Source organism: Ceratotherium simum, chromosome 10 (genome assembly GCF_057802395.1).
Source record: "Ceratotherium simum simum isolate JZ-2026a chromosome 10, ASM5780239v1, whole genome shotgun sequence".
In the NCBI taxonomy this organism is placed as follows: domain Eukaryota; kingdom Metazoa; phylum Chordata; class Mammalia; order Perissodactyla; family Rhinocerotidae; genus Ceratotherium; species Ceratotherium simum.
In genome coordinates, this window is record NC_141909.1 from 77154747 (window position 1) to 77180554 (window position 25808).

Sequence of the window (25808 nt, forward strand, 5' to 3'; positions counted from 1 at the left end):
GGATGTTAACTCAGGGCCAGTCTTCCTCAGCAAAAAGAGGAGGATTGGCAACAGATGTTAGCTCAGGACTAATCTTTCTCACAAAGAAAAAAAAAGTTAGGGGTTTAAGTAACATTAGGCAAAGACACAGGATCTTACAGGAGGCCACAGATTCAAGGCACTGAGCCCAAAGTGTACCTCACTGAACTGAGTTTTCAGGACCTTTTTGGGGGGGATCACTTCTCTGTGAGCCTTTTGGCTTCTGCACTCCAAATCTTTCCAGACTACTTAGCCGGCAACCATACCCCTGACTCCTATTACCATCTGCTGTGGCTATTTGCGGAGACTAAAACTGTCTTCACACAGCCTCCCGTCACACAAACAAGCTACATCCAAGCTGGAGTGGCTTCAGAAGACTGGCGAGGCTTTAGGAAGGGGAAAAGGGACACTCCATGAATGTAAGACAGAAGGGTGACTTAAAGACAGTCCAAACCCAGAGTACAGTGTGTTCAGGGCCACTTTTCTGAAAAATTGTTCAAAGAAAAAACAAAAACAAGGAATATAATGAAATTCATAATTTAAAAAAATAATTTTCAATGGAATAAGGAATTGTCAATGAAAATACTGCCTATCAGAAAAGAACGCTTGCTTGGGTTTAAGGACCCCTGGGTTCCAGCTTCACCCTCACCTGTGCCTACTCTGATAACTGTGAACTACTCTGCATCTTTAAGTACTCCCAATTGGGCACAGACAGAATAATATACACGCTGTAGGGGAAAGAGCCCTACACTAGAACCAGGAATTCTTGCACCAGCTTTACGCACTCACTGGCTGCAAAGGACCACGTGAACCTTTCTGTGTCCCACCCTTCAAGGAAAATACTTTTACTTTTTCTGATGCTTGCTTGTTACCCACCGCCTTTGGAACTTGCCCCTATGTGAACCAGGAACCAGGATCGTCTGAATAATAAGTTACTTTACAGGGTTGTTGTAAACATCAAATGTGATCATGTAATTATGACACTTAACCCCATAAATCATTATACGAACACCTACTCTCACAAACACTGACACGTTATCCAAACTTTACCATAGTTGTTATTCTCTTTTCACTAAGACTCCAGGCTTCCAATTTCTAATTTATGCATTAATTTCTTCCTGCCCCATTTTGAACATCATGGAGGTGCCTGCCATCATCTTTCTTATTGATTAGTTACGTCCTCAAGGTATCACCCTAGTAGAAGATACGTCCATAGCTGGTAAGGACATCTAGGTTGTTTTCACTCCTCTGTTCCAAGGTGTGGTCTCACACGCACACACAGAGCTGAAGGTTTCTTAGGGATTTTCTTGCTATTGCTGCTGTTCTTTATTCTGCCAGTTCTGGGCAATTTTCTATTCTCGGTACAGTACTCAACCATTTATTTATTATTTACATGCTCTCCTTTACTCCTTTACAATAACTGTGGGGTAGGCACTGTTTTTTTTAGATGAGGAAATCAAGGCTCACAGAAGTTAAGAAATGCCCCCAAACCACAAAGCCAACAAATGGCAAAGCCAAGATGTGAACCCAAATCAGCCTGGCCCCAAAGCCCCTGCTCTTCCAGTTGCGATGATGTCGCACTGAGGCCTGGGGGAAACCAACCACGCAGCCCTGAACCTGAAACCTGCAGGTCTAGTCAGGAACCATCCACATATGATTGCATTTATGCACATCCCACTGTGTTCCGAAAAGCAAGACAGCATTTTATTGGAAGCAGGCAAAAAAGAAAAAGAATAAAAGCATTAAATGACCTAGAAATGAAACATGTGCAAAAGGCATCCCTTAAATCCTACACATGCTTCAGGTGAACCACAAATTTGGTTCAAGCACTTGTAAAGGGGAATCTGAGGCGTTACAGAACTCAGTGTCTATAAGCCACAAATCTACCAACTACTCACAGAAGGTACCTTTAGTCCTGATTCTAAGACCCGAAAGCAATTTCAGCAAACATATTTAAGTCTGCACCTGTCAACACATTACCTGAAAGCAAAGACTGAACAATCCCCACCACATACTCCTCCTCCTTCACTATCCAAATATCCTCTCTGTTCTTCTGATAGCAAAGCCTAGCTTATAGCAAATGATTGTCAAAGAAAGAATCTCTAGTAGATGGTAATTAAAAACAAAAAGCGTAGTGGTTCTTATTGTCTTCCATTGATAACAAGACAACTTGGGACCCCTTACCCACATAAGCAGTGGTTTTGTAACTTTATTTTTAACAGTAGAACTAACTTTTTTTTTAATAAAATTTTCATCAGAACACCAAGCAGCAAGAAGGGAGTGACTCTGGCTGGAACAACGGTGGAAGGTATCCAACTGATTTCTCTATACTAAGTTGTCTGAAACTTGACAAGTCACTCATGACTATTCCCTGTCCTTCTCTGATATTTACAGCTAACTCATCAGCTAAAGCTTCCTCCTACCACAATATGAATTTGTGAAGTTCATCCTTTATTTTCCTTTCAAAAGAAAGAATTATCAGCAAAAGTTAAACTCAGGGTAACAAGCCTATAAAATAAACACATACATACATATAGGAAATCTTACTGGAAAGGAAAAAAAGCAAATTAAGAAAATTAAAGCTAAGTGAAGCAACTTATATACAGCAGCAAGAAAATATTAGTGACTAAAAAAAAGGTTATAGAACTATGCTAGATTTAACTTCAATACCCTACAACCAGAGAGAAAGCATTAAAATATAACCTTAGGATAGAGCATTTATCGTTTCCATTTCTGGGGAGAGGGAAGGGAACAGATCAAAATGCTCTGGTCAAGTCAAACTGCTCTGCATTTCTATTTACTCGACATTTTAAAAATGTAGTTTAACTAGTTAATTGTTCATATCCCTACCACTTCAGAAACTGAAAACTTAAATTTAAATGAATTTGCTAAATCTTATGATTTATTTTAGTACTTTAATGAGAAGACTAGGATAAATTAAATTATACTCAATTTAAGAACAGAAATCACATTCCATCCATCCAGACAGGTTCCTCGTTTCATCAACAACCAACACCTGCAAAACAAACAAAATCTTCAAAAGAGAGAGGAAAAAAAAAATTCAAAAATTACCAGAAATAATTTGAGGTTGACACTAGAATTGGGGGGGGGGAGTCAACAAGCACCAAAATACATGAAATCCAACACTTCAGAAATAATATCTGAATGCTAATTGGACCTACAAAAGAATATGACTCTAATGCTTGGCCAGTTTTATACCAAGCCCACTGAAAGTGTAATACTATTCACTGAGATTCTTTCAGGTGTTCCTGATAGAAGTGGAAAACTGCACATGTTTTTAATCTACATTATGCTATACAGCACTTCTGAGGGAAAAAAAACAGAAAGCCACCTTCTGAACACATTCATAAGAGTCTATCCTAATAACCTTTTAAACTTTTCTTTTTAAAAGAGTATTTTTAAACGAAATCTTATGTACTGGAAAGCCAAAAATACACAGTAAGAAATTACTGGAAATGCAGGCATCTCCAATTTTCAACATCTGAGGTTTTAGAAATGCAGTCAATCTAGAAATCATCTGTTTCTCAGCATGATTCGCTTTCAATTTTTCTTGGTTCACTCATTTGTTTCTGTTGCCAGCTCACTGATTTCTGATGACCATGCATAATCAGTGTTCACACTAACCATTACAAACGTCATCTCCAGGTGGAAAAAGGTCACTGTAAGGGTGTATATATCATGTCTATAGAAACGCTGTGAGGTGGGGGGGGGTAGGGGGTAGGGGAGTTGCAAAGAGAATCATGTTTTTCTTTCTTCTTTTTTTTTTCAGGAATTCACGGAGACAAAAAATAATGGTAAAATAGGCCAAGTGACAATCTATGTGAGATTTTGTTATATCTGCAAAACAATCCAAAATATAAATGTCTCCTCAATAAAGGAGATTATTTTCAACCTTATTTCCTATTCTTGGCACTTCAATTTAACATTTGTCTGGAACCAGACTACTCACCTATATAATCCATGGAACATTAAAATATTTTAATTTTATTTCTCTGCTGTCCAAAATTAATAAAAGGTAAGCAAAAAATAATTATTATAATTAAATAATTTACTTACAACGAATCATCATCCTCCTTCCCCTTCTCTAGCTTGGATATTTTATTTACTTTCATATTTTAATCTAGTTTCTCTTGTTGTTTTTACAGGGACTAAACATCAGTTTCACATTCAAAAGACAGTCCCACACAATCATCATTCAAAAATTCTATAGTCTAAAATGCAGTCACAGACATTAGGTAATAACCATTTTTTTTTTTTTTTTTTTAACAATTTTGAGGTTAAATCCTAACTAGATGGTAGGAGATTAACAAAATTGACAAACCTTTAGACCAAGAAAAAAAAAGAAAGCACGAGTTGGCAAAATCAGAAATGAAGGAGAAGACATTGATCACTACCAACCACAAAAAAGTTTACAACGGGGGCTGGCCTGGTGGTGTAGTTCACGTGTTTCACTTCGGCGGCCCAGGGTTCGCAGGTTCGGATCTCAGGCGCAGATCTACATACCACTCATCAAGCCATGCTGTGGCGGCATCCCACATACAGAATGAAGAAGATTGGCACAGATGTTAGTTCAGGGCAAATCTTCCTCAGCAAAAAAAAAAAAGATTATAAGGGAATACTCTGAACATACTTATGCCACCAAACTAGACAACTTAGATGAAAAGAAAAATTCTAGGAAACATATAAATTAACTAAGCTGAGTAAAAAAGAGAAAAGCTGAAGAGACGTATAGCAAGTTAAGAGACTGGATAAGTAATTAAAAATCTTCCCACAAAGAAAAGCTCAGGTCCAAATAGCTTCACAGGTGAACATCTAAGGAAGAAATATCAATCCTTCAGAAATTCTTCTAGAAAATAAGAAGAAATGCTTCCCAACTCATTCTATGAAGCCAGTTTTACCCTGAAACCAAAGCCAGACAAAAACATCACAAGAAAACTACAGATCAATATCCCTCATGAAAAATCCTCAACAAAATATTAACAAACCAAATCTAGGAACATACAAAAAGGATTACACACCATGAACAAATGGGATTTATCCCAGGAATGCAAAGTTGGTGTAACCTCCAAAAATCAAATATAATAATAAATAATATTAATAAGGACAAAACCATACAACCATCTCAATAGATGCAGAAGAAGTATTTCATAAAATCCAACACCGATTTGCAATTAAAAACGCCCAACTAAGGGGCCGGCCCTGTGGCTTAGTGGTTAAGTGCGTGCGCTCTGCTGCTGGCGGCCCGGGTTCGGATCCCGGGCGCGCACTGACACACCGCTTCTCCGGCCACGCTGAGGCCGCGTCCCACATACAGCAACTAGAGGAATGTGCAGCTATGACATACAACTATCTACTGGGGATTTGGGGGGAAAAAATAAATAAAATCTTTAAAAAAAAAAAAAAAAAAAAAAACGCCCAACTAAGAACTGAAGGAAACTTCTTCAACCTGATAAAGGGCATCTGTGAAAAGACTACAGCTAACATCATACTTAATGGTGAAGGACTGAATGCTTGCCCCCAAAATCAGGACAAGACAAGAATGCCTGCTTTAACCACTTCTTTTCAATATTGTAATGAAGGTTCTACTCAGTGCAACAAGGCAAAAAAGAAAGAGAGAGGGAGACCACCCAGATTGGAAAGGAAGTAAAATTGTCTTGCTAGTCAATTTCACAACTAGCACTTGTCATGATCCTACATGTAGAAAATCCTAAGGAATCCACAATAAAATGACAAGAACTAAAAGACAAGTTCAACATGTCACATGATACAAATCAATATACAAAAGTAGTAACCAGCCCAGTGGTGTAGTCACTGAATTTGCACACTCTGCTTCGGCAGCCCAGGGTTCACGGGTTCGGATCCCGGGCGCTGACCTGCGCACCGCTTATCAAGCCATGCTGTGGTGGCATCCCATATAAATTAGAGGAAGACGGGCATAGATGTTAGCCCAGGGCCAATCTCCCTCAGCAAAAAAAAAAAAGAGGAGGATTGGCGACAGATGTTAGCTCAGGGCTAATATTCCTCAAAAAAAAAATCAACTGTAGTGACTACAAAGAGGAAGCATGAAGGAGTTCCTTTGTGGTGATGGAACAGTTCTATAACTTGATGTGGTGGTGGTTACACAAATCTATACATGTAAGTTGCACAGAACACACAAATGAGTGCATGTAAAAACCAGTGAAATCTGAATAAGGTCTATAGACTGTAACAATGTCAATTTTTTGGTTTTCATAGTGTACCACAGTTACACAAGATGTTATCATTGGGGAAATCTGGGTGAAGAGTACACATGACCTCTCTGTACTACTTCTGCAACTTCCCTAGCCAACAACTGTTTCAAAATAAAAACTTATTTTAAAAAATCAATTGTTTTTCTACCTAAGAGCAACAACAAAAATGAAATTAAGATCCTCAGGTGACTCTTTTCTGCAAATTTGGGAATCACTGTCTTACACTTTTTTGAAGACAGCAAGAACAGAAGTTACATAAGCATGTGATATGCCACCATTCCAAACTATATTATCAGTAAAATTCCCAAGCGTATTTACACATTAGACTCACCTAGAGACCATTTAGACATTTCAAAGCCTATGCAACACCCCAGACCAATTAAGTCACAATTTTTGGGACTAAGACACAGGCATCAGCATTTTTAAAACTCCCTAGGTGAACCACTGCTGTATGAAGCAACAATTCCCAAATTATTGTTTAGGATCTCTTACAATTTAAAACCCCAAAGGGCTATGGTTCATTAGTCATATTTATCAATATTTACCACATTAGAAATTCAGGTAGAAATGTTTTAAATATTTACTAAATCATTGAAAAGGACAAAATAAACTCATGCGTTAACATAAATATATTCTAAAGAAAAACAACTATATTTCTCAAAACAAAAAATTATTGGCACTATTATATTTTTGCAAGTTTCTTTAATGCTTGACTTAAGAGAAGACGGGTAGATTTTCACATCTGCTTTCTGAATTCAATCTGTTGTGATACGTTGTTTTGGTTACAGTACTCATGCCCCACATAATGATGTTTCAGTCAACAACAGACCGCACATACAACAGTGGTCCCAGAGATTAGTTCCATATAGCCTACATGCGTAGTAGGCTATACTACCTAGGTTTGTGAAGTACACTCTATGATGTTTGCATAACTACTAAATCACCTAACAACACACTTCTCAGAATGTATCTCCACCATTAAGTGACACATGACTGTATATGAAGACAATTCGGTCTCACACAGGTATCTAGTTAGAAAAAGGAGGTGCGTTCATTAGTCTTTTCAGGTAATTTATGGCTCCATCACGTAGCCTCTGAAAACAGTACTGTATGCTTCGAGAGAATGTGAGTAAAAAGGACAGATAATGTCTTAGTATAATTATGAAAATAAGTATGACCTTACTGACCCCTAAAAAGGTCCTGGAGACCACCAGGAGCCCCCATACCACTTAGAGAACTGCTGCTATAAAGTACAGAAGAAAGGAATCTAATGAGGTCTGAGGCTGTCAAAACCTTTCCAGAGAGGTAGGACTTCCACTGAAAGTTGGACAAATAAGTGTTGAATTAGCTGGGGAGAGGGGAAAAGCTGGCTCAAAAGAAAACCCAAAAAAAGTTGATTTTCACTCACTCAATCAATCAGTAAATCCCACATCCACATAAAACTACTATAAAAAAACAGAAAATGTCAATCAAAGCATTTCAGCTAATAAAACTTCTCCCCCAAAGAAAAAAATCATATTAGAAATGAAGATTAAATAAAAAGGTGCCCAAAGGAGAATAAATTCAAATGAAAATTTAATAAAAGGCATTGAGAAAAACCAAGAAAACAACCAAAAGAAAAACAAAGTATGCAGAAAAGAAGTGACTGAAATAGAAAACAGGCAAAGAAGGGCAAGCATTCATATAACTGGAGGTACACGTACTCCAAGGTACCTGTATTCAAGACTCTGGAAGAAGATATTCAAAACACTGAAACAGAATACTTGAAGCAATAATCCAAGAAAACTTTCTGGTAATAAAAAGAAGACTTGAATCTCCACATTCAAAGAGTCAACTCTTTGGGGCTAGGGAAAATTGACCAAGAACAAACAACTCTAAAACATATCCTAATAAACTATAAGACTTTAAAGATACAGAAAAGATCCTCAGGGCCTCCCAGCTAAAAAACGAAATAACTTACAAGAACAAAGAATCAGACTGGCATCAACTTATTAAAACAATATACAAAGCAAGACAAAAGTAAAAAATCATTTTGAAGAACCTTAATAAAAAAAGTGAAAATAAGGATTTTATATCTAGCCAAGCTGTCCTTCAACTATCAAGGCCACAAAAAAATACATGAATAAGCAAGACCTCACAAATACTTACATATGCATCCTTCCTGAGCATTGTGATCAGCTTTCTCAACCCAGGCTCATCATCTGGATCACAGACACAGAAAGTGATTTGAGTGACTTATTTTCTCAGTACTCCCAAAGATACACAACTAACACAATTCTAGATGCATAGGAGGGAAGCTAATCCATTACATTCAATGGAAGCATTAGGGCTTGAACTCTATCCAACCAAGGGACGACTGAAGAAATTTAAATAAAAGGACTGATGAAGAAGTGAGCAATTTATATTTTCAATTGTAGAACTAAGACTGAAAACAAGACCGGAGTCATGGACAGAAGAACGGTAGATAAACATATGTTCTGACAAAGTCGAAAAATGCAACTAAAATAATGGTAATAAAAGGGAGAGAAAAAAGAGAAAACAGAATAAGATCACTGACTATTGTATGGGTAATAGATGAGATTCAGTAAAAGCCGAGGTTAAAAAGTGGGAAGGGGATTAAAGGCACTACAAAAGGTATACAATTGAACATTAACCACTGGAACAAATATTTAGTCCTCCCTAGATATCAAAAGAAGATTTTTTCAAACTCAAGGAAAACACACCTAATAATGAGTGAACATAATAAGTATAATACAGACAATAATTATAACATAGATGATGACAGAATTGAAAACAAACATATCAATTATAACAATTAATGCGCATAAGTTTAACTTGCCTATTTTAAAGATTTTCAAATTTGCTTAGAGAACAAAGTCCAATTCTATGTTGTATATAAGAGACAGACAAAATACAATCATTCAAAAAGGCTAAAAGTAAAAGGACAGACAAAAACCTATCATGCAAATGGAAGCTATTAGGTTGCAATCATAACAGACAAAATAAAATTTAAGACAAAAAAGTATTCAAATGGACAAACACTAAAAGCTATATTTCACCATGAAAAAAAATGTTATTAATATCTATGAACCAAATAACAGAAACTACAGCCAATCCAAGAAGAAACAGAAATTCACTATAAATAAGAGACTCACACACCACTCAATACAAAACAGGTCAAGGGGGAAAAAATAAGTCAAGAATAAATGATCTAAACATATATATAACCATTAAGATAGCTTTTTTGGACATATATTGGACATTACACTCTAATAATAGAGAATATACCTTCTTTGAACAAACACAAAACATTTATCCTATATTAAGGCACAAAGAAATCATTAATATAGTCATAAAATAGAAATATTACAAACAATATCCTCTAATCACAATGCAAAAATAAACTAGAAATAGAAAACACTGTACACAATATAAGGGCCCTCCAAAAGGAGATGGATAAATGAACTGTGGTACAGTCACACAATGGAACAACAAACAGCAAAAAGAATGACTGACCTACAAGTACTTGCAACAACATGGACAAAGTCAACAAAATTACTAAATAAAAGATCTAAACACAAAACCATATATAAAAATGATCTAAATTGAAAACCAGGCAAACTCATCAATTTAGGCAGCATAGTGGTTGCCCTTTGAGATTTGGGTGGTCATGACTTGAAGGGGACAGTGTAATGTTCTGGGTGCTAGTTTCACAAGTGAATTTATTTTGTGAAAATTCACCAAGCTGTACACTTCTGATGTGTAGACTTTTCTGCATCAATATCAATATAACTTACCAAATTAAAAAGAAGAAAACTAGAAATTAAATACAAAAAAAAAACCTTTCCAGCTAAACATTTAAAGAACTCTTGGATGAAAGAGAATATATAAACAAATCACAGAAACTGTGAAAAATAATGATAATGAAAATATTACATATCAGAGTCCATGGAAGAATTTAAAGTAATAATCAGAAGAAAATTCAGAGCCCTAAACACCTATATCAATTTTTTTAAAGTAAATAAATGAATTACATTTCTAACTCAAAAAGCTAGAAAGAGAATAAGGTAAACCAAAAGAAAGCATAAAGATGATAATTATAAAGATAAAAGCTGAAATTAATGTGGTAGAGGAGAACAGATCAAATTAACAAAAATCTTGGTTCTCAAAAAAAACTGAATCCCCTTATATGAAGTACCCAGCATAGTCAAATTTAGAGACAGAAAGCAGAATGGTGGCTGCCAGGGGGTGGGGGAGGAGAGAATGCGGAGTTACTATTCAACCGGTACAGCATTTTGGTATGGGAAAATGAAAAAGTTCTGAAGATGGATGGTGGTGATAGTTGCACAACAATGAATATACTTAATGCCACAGAACTATATACTTAAAGATGGTTAAATTGGTCAATTTTGTTATATACTTTTTACCACAATAAAAAACTGAATAGAAGTGCACTCTAATTTTATCAAAGACAAAAGGAGCAAATACACAAATATAAAAAATATACAAATCATAAAATACTACTCTGCTCACTTAAATGCAAATACATTTAAAAAGCTAAACGAAACAGATAATTTCTTAAGAAAATACAGTGTATCAAAACGGACCACAGTAGAGACAGAAAGCTTAAACCAACTAATTTCTCTAGAAGAACTAGAAAAAGTTATCAAAGAACTAACCCACCAAAAAAAATTTTTAAAGAATCAAACCTAGATGATATCACAGAGGAATTCTTTCAAACCTTTAAAAAGCAGATAGTCTCAATATTACATAAATTCTTTTAAAACACAGAAAAGAAGAGTAACTTCCAAATTCTTTTCATGAATCAAGTATAACATTAATACCTAAGCCTGAATAAGATAGCCCAAAAAAAGGAAAATTACAAACCAATACCACTTATAAACACTGATGCAAAGATGTGAAATACAATATTAAAGAACAGACTCCAACATCACATTAAGAGTTTATACCAGGAATATAAGAACGGTTCAGTATTAGGAAATCTAGTAACATAATTCACCACACAAGTAAGTCTAATGAGAAAAGTCATATAATTACCTCCAAGGAAGCTGAAAAAGCCCTTGACAAAATTCAACATCCATTCCTAAAAAAGAAATCTCTTGAATAAATACGAATGAATACTTATTAACATGACTTGAGACAGAGAGAGAGACAGAGAGAACACCAAGTACGCACACACAAGTGAACATGAGTGCCAACCTCTTAGTGAGTAAAAACTAGAGGCATTCCCACTAAGGCCAAGAACCAAGCAAATATGTTCACCATGTCTCCTACTGGTTGATATTGTCCTGGAGGTATTCACCAATGCAGTTAGACAAGAGAAAACAATTAAAGGCACGAACAATGGAAAAGAAGAAATAAAACTCGCCATTGGCTGATGACATGATAGTAAACCTGAAAAACCAAAAGAATCAATAATAAAACTAACTCAAAAAATAAAAGAATTCAACAAAGTAGCAGGATATAAAATTAACAAAGAAAAAACAACAGCCTTTACATACACAAATAATAACCAGTTAGAACATGTAATGGAAAGGAAAATCCCATTTACAATAGCAACAGAAAAGAATAAACTTAAGAAATGTGCAAAACCTATATAAGGAAATCTGTAGATTTATACACTCCCGAAAGGCACAAAAATCAGACTTGAGCATCCACTGTTCTTGGCTAAGACATCACAACTTCATCAGATTGTCAGTTCTCCGTAAATTAATTTATAAATATAATGCAATTCCAATAAAAATTACTCAGTAGCTTTTTTATGGAGCTACACAAGTTGATACTAAAGTTCATATGGAAAAACACACACACAACAGCTTAGTAAACATTGAAAAGGAGGAGGTGTAAGGGAGAACTAGCCCTACCAAATATTACACACAAAGCTCTATGATTAAAACTGTGGTAGTAGCACATGACTAGGCAGGCAGACCAATGGAATGTAATAGAAAACCCAAAAATAGAGCCAACCTACATACAGAAATCTTGTAACAATGGTGGCATCTCAAAGAATCGGCAAAGGTGGACTATATAAATGGTGTTGGGACAACTGAATTGCCATTTAAAAGAAGATACATCTATTCCTCACACCACATACCAGAATAAACACCAAGTATATCAGAAATCTAAATAGAGACAGAGATTGGATTGGTGGTTACCAGAGGGGAAGGGGGGAGGGAGGAGGGCGAAAGCGATAATTCGGCACACGTGTGTGGTGATGGGTTGTAATTAGTATTTGGGTGGTGAACATGACTTAATCTATGCAGAAATAGAAGTATAATGATGTACACCTGAAATATACAATGTTATAGCCCAATGTTACTGCAATAAACAAAAAATTTAAAAAAAAAGTCATTAAGGCAAAAAAACAAAATAAAATAAACATTGTATCTAAATAAAAAAAAGAAATCTAAATGTTAAAAATGAAAACTACTCAAGTTCTTGAAGAAATCATTGGTGAAGCCCTCTACAACATGGGGTGTAGGGAAAGATTTTCTGTGCTTGACTTAAAATTCATACCCAAGAAAAGAAAAGCTTGATAAATTTGACAATATGAAGATAAAATCTCTGCACGGCAAAAAACACAATCAGAAAAGCCAGAAGACAATAAACTGGCAGAAAGTAGTTATACTATACAACACATATAAAAGGCTATTATTCCTAAGACAAAAAAGAACTTTTAAAAACCGAAGGGAAAAACAGCAGAAATCCCATAGAAAAATGGGCAAAAGATCTGAATAGACAACTCACAAAAAAATGTTAAAATTTCCTTTAAATATATGAAAAGATGTTCAAGTTCAGCCATAATAGGGGAAATGCAATTAAACTATACCAAGATAACCATTTTTCGCCTACTAGATTGGGAAAAATTCAAAAGCTTGTGCAGAACCACAGGCACTCACACACTGCTGGTAGAAAAAAATGGTACAACCTCCACAGAGGGGAACTTAGAGAGATATAACAAAATTACATATGCATTTATCATTCAACCCAGAAATCCGACTTTCAGAACTTTACCCTCCAGGGCCGGCCCCGTGGCTTAGCGTTTAAGTGCTCGCGCTCCGCTGCTGGCGGCCCGGGGTTCACATCCCGGGCGCGCACCGACACACTGCTTCTCCGGCCACGTTGAGGCCGCGTCCCACATACAGCAACTAGATGGATGTGCAGCTATGACATGCAACTATCTACTGGGGCTTTGGGGGGAAAAAATAAATAAATAAAATCTTTAAAAAAAAAAGAACTTTACCCTCCATATAAAACCTTTAAACCTCCAATACAAAAATACATATACACAAGGTTATTCATAGCAACATTATTTGTAACTGCAAAATATTGGAAATTACCTAAATATCCAAACATAGAAGCCGGGGTGACCATAAGACATTATACATACACAGTGTGCACAGCACTACACACCTGTAAAATAAACAAAGTAATAAAATAATGAAGGGCTCCAGGATCTGATATGGAGTACTTTCCAGGATACATTTTTAAGTGAAAAACGTCAAGTACAACAAAACATATATAGTATATGACCTTCTGCCTATGAAAGAAAGGGGAATAAGAAAACATACATCTATCTTCTTATCTTCACAAAAGGAAACCAGAAAACAGTGAAGTCGGTTATCTGCAAGGGGGATAAGAGAGGCAGGGTCAAAGGGACACAGGAAGGAGTGATATTTCTCTGGGCATACCTTTTTGTATAGTGTTGATTTTTGGAAGCATGTTAAACTATGTTGAAAAGCAAATCAAATCAAGAAGGACAGGAAAGACCTAAAACTGAAAACAAACTAAAACGATGAACCCAGGTGTTATTTAAATGAATAACAAAACCACACTGAAAGTAGAAATTTGACCATTTAACCTAAAGTTAAAATTTATTAGCACATTTTGTTAAAAATCTTTAATGTCTGTAAAATCTTTTGTGATGTTTCCTTTTTCATTCCTGATATTGGTTACTTGTGCCTCTTTTTGAAATTGATTAATTTCAATAATTACTGATGTGATCAGTCTTTTCAAAAGAACAACTCGCATTAAGGTGTTCTCCACTGTATATTTGTTTTCTATTTTATTAATTTCTCCTCTTGTAATGTCCATCTACATCCTCTGGGTTTAGTTTGCTGTTCTTTTTCTAATTTCAGTCTTTCTTCTTTCCTAACATACATTTAAGACTAGAAACTTTCCTCTAAGTATGACTTCAGCTGTACCCCACAAATTTTAATATATAGTATTTTTGTATTAATTCTGATCAAAATATTTTCTCAATTTTTCTAATTCCCATTGTAATATATCTTCTAAGACCCATGGGTTATTTAGAAAAGATTTTCTAGTTACGTTTTGCTATTGATTTTACTTTAATTTAGGGAACACTGTTCTGTTTGATTTCAATCCTCTGAAATATCCTGAGACTTGCTTCTGCCCTGCAGGCCGACAGCTTGGGTGAACATCCACATGCAGGGGTAAAGAATGTGCATTCCAGGGCCAGCACCGTGGCTTAGCGGTTAAGTGCGCCCGCTCCGCTACTGGCGGCCCGGGTTCGGATCCCGGGCACACACCGATGCACCGCTTCTCCGGCCGTGCTGAGGCCGCATCCCACATACAGCAACTAGAAGGATGTGCAACTATGACATACAACTATCTACTGGGGCTTTGGGGAAAAAAAAGGAAGAGGATTGGCAATAGATGTTAGCTCAGGGCTGGTCTTTCTCACAAAAAAAAAAAAAAAAGAATGTGCATTCCACAGTTGTTAGGGTCAATGTCTAGACCCACAAGGCAAGTTTATTAATTGTGTTGTTCAGATCTTCTATATCCTTATCAAATTTTGTTCTATTTGTTACAAAGATACTGTAAAAAAAAAAAACTCCCCCTGTGATGGTGAATGTATCTATTTCTTCTCCCTACTTCTTTTAAAAACTGTATTATAACCACAGGGTCCCTTTCACTTGTTCTCTGCTATTACACTACCAGCCCCTGGAGGACAGGAACTGTTTGGTTCGTCTTGACATCCTCAGCATCTACAATGCCTACACTCTCCTCCTACTCTTGTCCCCTACAATCTATTCTCTACACAGAAGTGATCCTTTCAAAAGCAAAGTCAAATGATATCATGTCCCTGCTCAAAACCTTGCAATGACTCTCCATCTCACTCAGAAAAAAACCCAAAGTGCCACCATGGTCTATTAGGCCCCACATGATCTGGCCCTTTATTACCCCTATGACCACACACACACACACACACACCACACATACACACTTACTCACTCTGCCCTCCTTGCACCTCAAGGGCCTTTGCACTTGCTACTCCTTCCCCCACAAAGCTCTTTCCCAAAATGTCTGCCTGACTGGCTCACTCCTTCACCTTCATTCACACCTCTGCTCAAGTGTCACTTCAGGGCCGGCCCGGTGGCATAGTGGTTAAGTTCACGTACTCACTTCAGCGGCCTGGGATTTGCGGGCTCGGATCCCGGGGGCGGACCTACATACTGCTCGTCAAGCCAGGCTGGTGGCGGCATCCCACACACAAAATACAGGAAGATGGGCACAGACGTTAGCTCAGGGACAATCTTCCTCACACACACACAAAAAAAGTGTCACTTCAGAGACACCTGCCCTGCCCACACTATAAAAATGGCAGTCCCTGATACTCTCCCTCCTTGCTTCTTTATTTATAGCCATCATTACTACATGTACTTAGGTTGTTTATTTATTATCTTTCTGCCCCACTAGAATGTGATCTCTATAATAAAGTGCAGAAATTCACCCTCTGGAACAGGGATCGGGAAGTTTTGCTGTGAAGGGTCAGACAGTAAATATTTTACACTTTGCAGGTCAGACAGTCCCTGCTGAAACTACTTAACTCCACTCAACTCTGCCTTGTAGCCGGAAAGCAGCCACAGGCACTACATAATCAAATGGGCAAATCTATGTTCCAATAAAATTTTCTTTCCAAATTAGGCAAAAGGCCAGATTTGGCCCACAGGCTATACTTTACCAACCCCTCTTCTAGAAAAAGCTTATCTTGCAGTACACTGACTTTGAATTAATCAACCACCTCTCTGTTCTTGGTCTTTAAAGCTACCTTTAATTAATAACACAAAATACCAGCACTCCAAGCTTATCAAAAAAGATAACTTCAAGCTAGCTTCCAGACATCTTGTACCAAAAAACCCCTTTGAGATTAACTTTATTCCTGAATGGCTGTCAGAAGGATAGGCAACGTGCGCTTTCTTACACTAGAAAGTACATAAACCATATTAGTGTGACCCTCTGCAGGAATGAGTGCGGCCAGTGGGACGAGAAGCGCCGTGTGCTGGCCCATCAGACCTCCCACAGGTCTCTCCCCTTCCCATCTGCCAACTGAACTGAGCACATCCCACTTCCCACTGGAACCTGGGTCACAAGGTGGAAAAAGCCTGACGACCTGAACAGCCTGTGGAAGACTACCCCACAGGACCCCAACACTAAGCTTCGACACGGGTGAGAAACAGATGTTTCTTGTGCTGAGTGGCTGAAATCTTGCAATTATTAAAGCGTTAGCCTACTACATCTAAAGCACTGACCTGGGAGGCTTGAATCTTGTTGAAACTATAGGTTTTACTGTTTTAATTCCTGATCCTCATATAGTTTTGATTCTCATTATTTATATTCAGCTTTATTGCTATAAGTATTTCCTATAAACTAATTCAAATCTTTACTTAATGGAGGACAAGTAAGACAATCCTCCATTGTTCATGTGTAATAAAATCACAAGCATCTCAAACGATAAAAATTTGGATAAGGTACATATTCCACTTAAATAAAACTCTATTTGTAACTTTCACTTATACATAGTTGATCTAAGCTATACCAGTGTCCAAAAAGAGAAAGAATGCTGAGTAAATATTAAAATGCACAGCAATATATTTTGTCTCAAATTAAATTTGACAATCTTTAGAAACCAAATAGCCTAAGAAATGAGACCACAAACTTCTAAACTCCTGTCTAGCAAGAAAGAGTAACCACAAATGTAGCTTAAAAAGACAATTCTGTTCTAAACCCTTTAATGCCTAATCCCTATACAATTCTTTCAAATTATGTCCCTGAGGTTTTGTCATTTCCATAATTTTTTTTGAGAGGGGTACTATGAGGGACTGGTGGTCTAGTGGTTAAGATTCAGTGTTCTCACCACCATGGCCTGTTTTGGTTTCCTGGTCAGGGATCCACACCACCTGTCAGTCGGTTGTCATACTGTGGCGGCTGTAAGTTGCTGTGATGCTGAAAGCTATGCCACTGGTATTTCAAATACCAGCAGGGTTGCTCATGGTGGACAGGTTTCAGCAGAGCTTCCAGACTAAGACAGACTAGGAAGAAGGACCTGGCCAGCTACTTCCAAAAATTGGCCATGAAAACCCTGTGAATAGCAGCAGAGCCTTGTCTGATATAGCACCAGAAGATGAGAGGATGGTGCAAAAAGACCAGGCAGGGTTCTGCTCTGCTGTATGCAGGGTCACTAGGAGTCAGAACTGACTGGATGGCACTAACAACCAAAATGGAGGGAACTGGACATTTCAGAAACAGAAGAAGCTCTTAATTAGCCTACAGAAAACAATGGACAGACAGCACAGAAGCTGTAAAAACTTGAATGATGGCTCACGTATGAACTTCATTATCACTGATAAGCCTTGTAACCATTCAAAATTACAATGCTAACTTTTAAAAAGGAGTAACGTTTAATAATCTTCCTCCCTGGGATATCTCAAAGAACAATTCACATTTTAGTAAAGATTTTGGAAACAATGTTGTTTCCAGTATGTAATTAAAATCTGAAGGCTGAGGATTGGGGAATTTGGGGGTTTATGTGTATTTCTGGTATTTAAATCAAAAACCAAGAGAATTAACTCTCAAAGACATACAAAAATAGGAGACAAATACTATGGAAAACCAAGAACCAAGATATGTTTTAAATTCTACAGGGTTGGTTATAAAACAAAATGTATTTTTCTATTTCTATTGAAAATGGACATGTGTTCTAGATTAGAAAGTTACAATATTCTCCCCAAAATTAAGATCTTACTTTTGAAGAGATGGAAAGTAAGTCTGTTCCTCCTCATTCTAAGCTGTGCAACAGCCTCTCTCAGAATGATACAAACATAAGCATAAATTTCGCCCTCTCTCTACTTTCTGGTTAATGTCATCCCTCAATTTGGACTAGATACTTTACTCCCTAAGCATTTAGACACTATTTCTTCCATGCACCACAGGGAGCAATTTAAATCCACAAGCCTTTCCATAAGCATTAATTCTAAACCTAGGAAAGAATATGGGCCAGCAAAGAGTTACAAAGCCAATTCAGGGCTGAACTCTGCCTCAGTAACTCCCTAACACAAGACTACACAGCAAAACAGGCAAGAAACCAAACGACCTGTTGTGTACATATTTTGAGGGGCTGAAAAAATAAGCGTGATATTAGTAGGGCAAAACGACTCAGACTAAGTTTTTAAAATTACATAGTCGTGATAGTGTTCGTCTTATTACATGGTCATGAATCAAAACACATGACATATTCAATGAAAAAACATTTGTTGAGGATCTACTATGTACAAAGAATACACCATTCATCCATTTAGCTGATAAAATATGGCCACATGGATTCTAGTTCACAATCACACCCATACTTTTATATTGCAATATAATTCACTGAACTGTTCAAGTACACAAAATGGATAACAGCACTCAATGAGAGGATGCCATGAGATGACCTAAAATGGAACCACTGCAACATGGCAACAAAATCTTCAGCATGCACGGGACCACAACTTTTAAAAATTCAATGTGGCTTTCAATTGCTAGAAAACAGTAGTACTCAAAGACCAAAGATCACAAAGGCTGTAGGCAGACGGCCAGCTGGAGGCGACAAGGCATTGCTATCCCTGTGAGCTAAGGTCATGAGCTAACAGCAGTCTTCACCCATTTATGAGGGTACTTGACAAAGCTAGAACACACCTATCAAGCACTGACTGTGTGCAAGTCACCATGCTGTCTGGCTTCTGCCCACAAGGAGTTTACAGTTAGTTAGCCAGATAATTTACCCTCTGTTACCTCTCTAGCTTTTTGAAGACAAGAGCTGGGTCATATCAACACTGTTATCGCCAGTAACTAGAATGATACATAGTAAGCATTGAAACATTTGTGGACCAACTGAAAGGAAACATAAGCAAAAACTAAAAGAAAGAAAAAATTAAGTAAAACACTGAAAAAGTTCAAGAATATATAATACAAGAGAAGATATCTTTAGATTAATTTCAAGGCCATTGCTCCAGGAGGTCAGAGGGCATCCTAAGAACAGGTGCAAGAGAAAATTTCACAAGTAAAAAGTTAAGAAATGATCCCAGATGCTGAGCTCAGAGTCAAGGCCTAGAAGCTCTAGTAGATCTGAAAGATGAGAAAATCTCCTGGGATGTTTGGGATGTTCAAAATTAAAAAAAAACAAAAAAAAGTCAGTGGAAGAAAAGAGCTAACCCCAAAGAGTAGGGGAAGAAGAAATAGAACAGTTAAGACTGAACTCTGAGTATGGAAAAACATTCTAATCTGGGGACATCCATTAAGATGGGAGGACGGGCTCTGATACAAAACAAACAAACAGGCCTCGAGGGAAGCAGCAGAGAAAGCACTGACAGGAGAAAGGATTCCCTCAGAAAGGAGAACAGGGCAGCAACAGAGGGCAGTCATAGACAGAATACGACCTCCAGAGGACACAGGGACCTACAAAGAGGCAAGGCCATGCCCAGGGAACGCACCCTGAGAAGGACCAACCAGTCCTAAGAAAAGCATGCCTTGAGGAAAGAAGGAAGAAAGCATCTTAAAAATATTTTTTTAATAAGAGAAAATAAAGTCACTGTTTAAAAAAAAAAAAAAAAATCACCCTGCACCAGATGTCCCTCTCTAGTGAATGCCCCTCTCTGCTCTTCATCATCACGTCTTAGAAAGAACTGCCTACCCTGACCAGCCTCCCCGCTTGGCACATTCACTCCTTAATCCACAGCAATAAGGCTCCCCTGAGACTCCTCTTGACAAAATCAGTAATTATACCCCAGGGCTAAATCCAATGGAAACCCTGAAACCACTAACTGACTGGATCTCTCTCTAGCACCCTCTCCCACTTGGTTCTTGAACATGGTCATATCCCTCCATTTAATTAAAAAAAAAAAGGTCCCCCCATACTGGAGGTTTTGGCCAGAGCAATTAGGCAAGAAAAAGGAATAAAAGGAATCCAAATAGGTAATGAAGAAGTGAAACTCTCACTATTTGCAGATGACATGATTTTATATATAGAAAACCCTCAAGAATCCGTTGGAAAACTATCAGAAATAATCAACAACTACAGCAAAGTTGCAGGGTACAGAATCAATCTACAAAAATCAGTTGCATTTCTGTATGCTAATAATGAACTAACAGAAAGAGAGCTCAAAAAGATAATACCATTTACAATTGCATCAAAAAGAATAAAATACCTAGGAATAAATTTTACCAAGGAGGTGAATGACCTATACAATGAGAACTACAAGACATTATTGAAAGAAATCGATGATGACATAAAGAAATGGAAAGATATCCCATGCACGTGGATTGGAAGAATAAACATAGTTAAAATGTCTATATTACCTAAAGCAATCTACAGATTCAATGCAATCCCAATCAGAATCCCAATGACATTCTTCACGGACATAGAAAAAAGAATACTAAAATTCATATGGGACAACAAAAGACCCCGAATAGCTAAAGCAATCCTAAGAAAAAAGAACAAAGCAGGAGGCATCACAATCCCTGACTTCAAAACATACTACAAAGCAATAGTAGTCAAAAGAGCATGGTACTGGTACAAAAACAGACACACAGATCAATGGAACAGAATTGAAAGCCCAGAAATACAACCACACATATACAGACAGCTAATTTTCGACAAAGGAGCTAAGAACATACAATGGAGAAAGGAAAGTCTCTTCAATAAATGGTGTTGGGAAAACTGGACAGTCACATGCAAAAGAATGAAAGTGGACCATCTGCTATCGCCATTCACAAAAATTAACTCAAAATGGATCAAAGACCTGAAGGTGAGACCTAAAACTATAAAACTCATAGAAGAAAATATAGGCAACACACTATTTGACATTGGTTTTAAAGGAATCTTTTCGGATGACATGCCTACCCAGACTAGGGGACCTACAGAAAAAATAAACAAATGGGACTGTATCAGATTAAAGAGCTTCTAGAAGACAAACAAAACCAGAATCAAGATGAACAGACAACCCACCAGCTGGAAGAGAATATTTGCAAAACATACATCTGACAAAGGGTTGATCTCCATAATATATAAAGAACTCACACAACTGAACAATAAAAAAACAAGCTGATCAAAAAATGAGCAGAGGAAATGAACAGACACTTCTCCAAAGAAGATATACAGATTGCCAATAGGCACATGAAAAGATGTTCAACACCATTAATCATCAGGGAAATGCAAATCAAAACAACACTAAGATATCACTTCACGCCCGTTAGAATGGCTATAATCACCAAGACAAAAAACAACAAATGTTGGAGAGCATGTGGAGAAACAGAAACCCTCATACACAGCTGGTGGGAATGCAAACTGGTGCAGCCTCTATGGAAAACGGTATGGAGATTCCTCAAAGAATTAAAAATAGAAATACCCTATGATCCAACCATCCCACTACTGGGAATCTAGCCAATGAACCTGAAATCAACAATCCAAAGAGGCTTATGCACCCCTACGTTCACTGCAGCATTATTCACCATAGCCAAGAAGTGGAAGCGACCTAAGTGTCCCTTGACTGATGATTGGATCAAGAAGATGTGGTATATACATACAATGGAATACTACTCAGCCATAACAAAAGACAAAATCGTCCCATTTGCAACAACATGGATGGGCCTGGAGGGTATTATGTTAAGTGAAGTTAGCCAGAAAGAGAAAGACAAATGCTGTATGATCTCACTCATATGTGGAATATAAACCAACTCATGGACAGAGAAAACTGCATTGTGGTTACCAGGGGCAATGGGGGTGGGGGGTGGGCACAAGGGGTGAAGGGAGTCATATATATGGTGATGGACAAACAAAAATGTACAACCCAAAATTTTACAATGTTAAAAACTATTAAAACATCAATAAAAAAATTAAAAAGGTCCCCCCTTTACCCACCCTCCTACAGCCACCACCACACTTATTAAGAGTTGTCCACACACACTGGCTCCACTTCCTGCTCCCACTAACTATTAAATCCTCTTACAAACTGGCCATCTCACTCCTGTCCCCCCCATCACCATGTGACCACCTATATCACTAATGACCTCCTGGCATCCCTCTTGGCTGAGGTTCTCTTGGACCATGGCCTTCAAGCCACCATTCATGCCCCCAGCCCCCATCCTTCTCAGTCTCAATGTGGACACATGGTCTCCTGCCCATCTTTTATACAGAAGAGTTCCTCCGATCCCGTTCTACACCACTCCTTTTTTCACTCATACATGCTTCCTGAATAATTTCATCTACTCCAACAGCCTCCATTAACAAATACAGGCAAAAGTAGAGGTTCTAGAACTTTCCCTGTTCACTGCACCTAGTGTCTCAGGCCAAAAGAAATGCCTCTTGATTAATGGAATCATTAGATAAGTTCAAATAACTTAAGTATTTATGCCCCAACAACTTAGTATCCATTTGAAAAAAGCACACTTCAATTGAGAGAATCAATTGAGAGAAAATGGGTATTTTTATTTCATTCTAAATAAACCTCAAGTATTTACTAATGCTATGTGCGCATGTGTGGAGCATCTTACCATTTCTAAAACCTTGGAGTCAGACTGGATACCACCTTCCTTATTTCCTGTTCCACACTGACCTTCACAAAGAACAGCAACCACTGAAAACCCAGCTTTACAAGATGACATCACTGAAAGGAATATAGCAAAACTTACTGTAGAAACTGTCAACTACTTCGAGCTAGTAGTTTCCACAGGGTTCGAAAGATGTTACGTATTGCTGTGTTTCTTTCAACAATTTAATTTCCTGTGAGTTCACTCCAGCACCTCAGCAAATAGGTGAGGAAACGTGGTGCTAGAACTCTCAAATCTGTCTCTCCAGTCCAGACAACTCCTGATACCCAGATCCCTAATGTGGCCAACTGAACACAGTGTCCCACAGGCACCTTAAATTAACAAGGCCAAGTGTAACCCACCATCTTTTCCCCAAAATGGCTGCCGCCAGCCCTCCTGCTCCCTAAGGACAGCACCGTCATCTACCCAACCACTGAGACAGAACTTGGCACTGCCCTGAACTCCTCCCTCTCCCAACTCCGCCATCACTCTCACACACACACACACACACATACACACACCAACCAACAACCAAGTCCCAGCAATTCTATCTCCTCAAATTTCCCTCCTGCCAGCCTTGCCTCCTTCTATCCATTCTCCAAAGGGCATATCTGATCATGTCCTTCTTTGGCTCAGAATTCTTCAACCATTTCCTACTGTCCATAGAGGAATCCGAACTCCTGATAACAGAAATCACAAGACCCTATGTGGCCTGGCCCCTAGTTACTTCTCCTGTCTCATCTCTTGCCACCTTCCTGCCCTTGCACTCTACCGGACCAGGATACTAAATTTTGTTTTTAGTTGCTCTCATGCATCATCTCCCCGACAAGTCTTTGTACACTCTCTCTTCAACCCAGACTTTGACCAATTCCTTCTCTCCTACTTCTCCTGGAGGCTTTTCTCATTTCTGAATAGTCCCTAAGCTTGGGTTTGTAAGCATCCTATGAGCTCCTGTAGCTGGCCCCTCTCAGGGCACTTATCCTACACTGCCTTGCGACCAATGGTTAAAACTGTCTGAGAACCAAGCTGAACAGTAAGCTCCTCTGAGGCTGACAGAGGTATCTGCCTTGTTTATCTCTGCATCCCCAGCACATATTATAAACTCTGAAGCACACTGAATCAATAAAGCCAGTGAATGAATGGATTAGGTCATTCATGTGATGCTCCACAGCCCTCACTGCTGACTGACTCTTTCACAGCACCTACTTCACTGCACAGAAATTGTGCATCTCGGTAGACTAGAACATCGTGAAAGCTCCCATCTCTTATTTCTGCAATCACTAGTATTAAAGTAGTGCCTGGTACTTAGCAGGCAGTCACTAAATGGCTTTTGAATAAAAAAGGTTACTGAAAAAAGTTTGGAAGGCTATACCCCATAACATTAAGTATGGCTACCTCTGGAGAAAGAAACAGGACAAGAGTGGCAATAAGAAGAGGAAAAGGGACCCGAGACTTTACTCCATATATCTCCACAGTGACATTAAATTTATTTTACAATATGCATTATTAATGCATTACTGGACTACAAAACTCCTGTGTTTCCAGCATAAAATTAAGTCATAGGTACAGAACCAGCCGTGAAGAAGAAGGCATGGACTCAAGCAGCTTTTGGTTCCAAATGCCCAAGAGCAGGTCCCAAGAAAACCTGACCTTAAAAAGGAAAACAGCATACTAAAGAAAAAAGGACTAAAAAAGAAGCTGAGCATTTAAGGTCTGTACAACAACATGGAGGAATTCCCAAGAAAATATAAGAAATGATAACAGTATATGAAAGGAAAACATAATCTGTGAGTATTCTTCAAAGGAAGTTCTCGGAACTCTAAAAGGAGACCACTATCACTGGCCCACTAGTACGGACAATTCCTCTAATACTTAGAACAGGGCACTGTTTTAACAGAAACCTTCCAATAACCAAACGGTTATCTGCCACAGGCAGGTTTCTATGGGAAGTGTAAATTAAAGTACGTCTACAAAGACACACTGAGAATAAATAGGAGGCCACAATGTTGGCATGACCACTTAGCAAAGTGTGTTCCACTTTTATTTTCAGAATTTTTAAAAATAGTGAGCACATCATTGACTATTAGGCCATAAATTTTAAGCAAACAAATAAAACAATGTTATAAAGCAACGTCACGTCAGCAACTGGAAGTGCAAGAACAACTTTTATGTGTAGATAGTTCCAGAACAAGCTTCTTTCCAATGTTTTAAGAAAACGCTGAATACCGGTCAGACCATAAATATGTAAGTCAATCAAACTTTCCAACCTAGTGAGCTTCAAACATCTGAAAAGACAACTTTCGTGAATATAAACTAAGGAGATCTCTAAAAACGAAGAAAAGTGAGTACTATGTGGAGACCAGACACACAATAAGAAATGCCTATGGGAAAGGTCAAACCCAGCTTTCTTTTGTTTAACCTCTCAAGTAGATAAAATAACTAGCTTTAAAGAATCACTGCATTGTTTCACTGCTAGAAAAGGAAAGCTGGGTCAAGCATATACAAAAACAAGCAACCAATGTTCAATAGAATTTGCCCGAGAAGCAATAGAAAAATAAGTCAATTACAACGCTTTGAACTTAGTTTTTGATAGAGAAGCAAACATTTTAAGTTTTAGCTAAACCTAACTTTTAAGATGCAAAATATTTCAAA

General features: G+C 37.8%; 1 protein-coding gene across 5 annotated transcripts in view; it reads right to left on the bottom strand.

Annotated features, from left to right (window-relative positions):
* Positions 1-25808, bottom strand: part of WASF3 (WASP family member 3) — a 129545-nt gene that overhangs the window by 102468 nt on the left and 1269 nt on the right. Inside the window, exons 1-2 of one of the 5 annotated variants that reach the window (XM_087436277.1) lie at positions 4361-4435; positions 2989-3034 (exon numbers count right to left, since the gene is read on the bottom strand). The exons of 2 other annotated variants lie outside the window; for them this stretch is intronic. The gene's annotated coding sequence lies outside the window, so the exon portion shown is untranslated. 2 more of the 5 variants (XM_087436280.1, XM_087436278.1) reach the window with 2 other exon arrangements.